Here is a 2,718-nt window from a genome sequence, read left to right as displayed (position 1 = left end):
CTGGTGTTTCCCTTCAGTTAAGCTGTGCTGAAAAGGCCTCGAACCAAGCAACAACAGAGCTACAGCTAAGCAATCAAACTTCCCTGGCGGCGGAAGAAGAATGGAGGAAACGCACTCCACCCCCTCCCTTTTAACACGTTCCGGTTAGGTGGAAGGTAGGGGGAACTAAGCGTTCTTAAAGCTATATAACAGAAATAAGCTTTCTATTCTTTTTAATGCGGGACTGCATCAGAAGAACCACAAGGATGAAGTGGAAGATGTTTACTGTCACCTGTTAGGAAATGGTAGCTTCCTCTTCGTAATCCAGAATTGCTTCGATCTTGAAAAGGGAGAACATTTTCAGGTGCCTTCAAAATGCTGACATGGTTTTGTTTCAGGGTACCTTTCATGCTTCTCTTACCTTCCTTGGTTAAGATCTGCTGGCTGGAACAGCCGTCAATGAGGGGAAGAGCTAGCTTTGGTCTTCAAGAGAATTCTCGACCAAGATCTGATAGACATGTTCTGTTGCCCGGGAGCAAGAGCCAGAGGAAATTGGGAGTGTGTCAAGTGACATCCTTTAAGTTACCGAAGAAGGATTCATTTGAGCTTCTTGATTGTGTCTGACTCCGGTTGAGAACGGACCTGCCGAGGTCTTCTCTGCCATTTTCCATCAGAAGTGTCTCCATGGAGACAGGAGTGAGCAGGTCTGCAAAGTAGGTTTTCAAAACAAGGCACTAATAAAACAGTCAATGGGGCATCAGGGGGGGAAGTTGCATTTCTAATTTCCAGGTAGAAAAATTAAACACGATGTATTTTGTTAAGCATCTTGTCCAGCTTGACGTACCTGAGAATTTATATAAAAAATTCCTTTCTCTGTCCTTGTTACAATCCTGTATTTTATACCATCTCTTAAGAAGTGGTAGATAGTAAAGGTAGTCCATGGGGTGACGACGCATCATGAAGTTTAGTAGACAGACTTTGTTTATGGGTGGTTTGCCATCTTTCCCCAGTTGTCTGCATGTTACCTCAGTAAGCTGGGTACTGATTTTACTGAGCTGGGAAGGATGGACGGCTGAGTCAACCTGGAGCCAGCTACCTGAAACCAACTTCCGTCGGGATCAAACTCTGGTCATGATCAAAACTCTGGTCATGATCAATGTTGCAGCTCAGCCCTTTGCTCTACGGGATTCCTTAGAATGTGATAACCCACAGAATAATGTCTACCACAGTGGTTCTCAACCTGGGGGTCGGGACCCCTTTGGGGGTCGAACGACCCTTTCCCAGGGGTCGCCAAAGACTCTCTGCATCAGTGTTCTCCATCTGTAAAATGGATAAATGTTTAGAGTTGAAAGGTGCCACAACGCGGGGAACTGTGATGAGATTGGCGGCATGAGGGAAGGTTGAGGGAACCACTGGTCTAGCACCGATGGTGTGCCTTTGGCACTCCAGATGTTCTGGACTTCAGATTCCCATCAGCCCCTGCCAGCATGGTCAATTGGCCATGCTGGCAGGGGCTGATGGGAATTGTAGTCCATAACATCTGGAGTGCCAAAGGTTCGCCACCACTGGTCTGAAGGTCCATGACACTTTAAGTGTAGAAGGTGCTTTCTACCGTCTTAGTCATCATGGCCTCAGCCCTGAAAGGTAGGGTTTGATGATCTGACTGTTGCCAATTAAGAAGCTGTGATAAGTGTCTCGCTGAAGGCTGCCCAGCCAGTTTGTTACAGAGGTGACCCTTGAGCTAGAAACTTCCTGGTTCACCTTTAAATCTGTACAGATTCCTTCTGGTTGAATAAGGTGGAAATGGTTGGGAGGTCTGGAAAAGGACCATCGTTAGCAGGACCATTGCCTTCCCTATGTCCCTGGGTATCATTTGCCATCTGTTGGCTGTCCCACTACTTAGATGGCCTGTCTGGCATAAACCAAACCCAGGTGTTTTCCATCACGGCTCTGGCTATTTGAAGTGGGCTCCCAGGGGGGTGTGTGTGTGTGTGTGTGTGCGCAGGGGGGAGGGGGGGGGTCCTTGCATGTTTTCAGGAGGCGTCTGTTTCCCAGGGCTTTCAACGGTGTGAATGGCAGGTGTCTTTTGAGAGAGGTAGGGGAAGGGATTTGGGGCTGGCTGTTTTATTTTTGGTTTTAGCAGAAAATGCTTTTAACTATTGTCGTAAGCTGCCTTGAAGCACAAGGAAAGGCAAGAAATAAATTGACTGATAAATACCATCTCACTCCAGCAGAAGAGCACAACGTGGTTTGATCCGGGACCAATTATGTCTAAAACTATTCTAAGCCAAGCTACCTTCCATCCGGCCCGCTGGACTTTGTGCACTCTCCTGTAGGTCACCCTTCAAAGGGTAAACAAATTGCCTGACTACAGAGGAAGAGTTTGGTGACTACCCTGTTTCTCCGAAAATAAGACATCCCCTGAGAATAAGGCGTAGTAGAGGTTTTGCTGAAGTGCTAAATATAAAACATCCCCAGAAAGTAAGACGTAGCAACGTTTTTGTTTGGAAGCATGCCCGTCGAACAGAACACCAGAGCATGCAGTTGTGGAGCGGAAAAATAAGACATCCCCTGAAAATAAGACATAGCGCATCTTTGGGAGCAAAAATTAATATAAGACAGTGGGGTGCTGTGTGGTTTCCGGGCTGTATGGCCGTGTTCTAGCAGCATTCTCTCCTGACGTTTCGCCTGCATCTGTGGCTGGCATCTTCAGATCCTCTGAAGATGCCAGCCACAGAT

At 47.1% G+C, this 2,718-nt stretch overlaps 1 protein-coding gene across 1 annotated transcript in view; it reads left to right on the top strand.

Moving 5' to 3' along the window:
* Positions 1 to 1,611: 1,611 nt before the first annotated feature.
* The window catches only part of LOC125424758 (IQ domain-containing protein H-like), a 72,431-nt gene continuing 71,324 nt past the window's right edge, over positions 1,612 to 2,718 (top strand). The window contains exon 1 of the mRNA XM_048482198.1: positions 1,612 to 1,623. The gene's annotated coding sequence lies outside the window, so the exon portion shown is untranslated. The remainder of the gene's footprint in view (positions 1,624 to 2,718) is intronic.

This window comes from Sphaerodactylus townsendi, linkage group LG17 (assembly GCF_021028975.2).
Source record: "Sphaerodactylus townsendi isolate TG3544 linkage group LG17, MPM_Stown_v2.3, whole genome shotgun sequence".
In the NCBI taxonomy this organism is placed as follows: Eukaryota; Metazoa; Chordata; class Lepidosauria; order Squamata; family Sphaerodactylidae; genus Sphaerodactylus; species Sphaerodactylus townsendi.
This window is presented reverse-complemented; position numbering and strand designations above follow the sequence as displayed.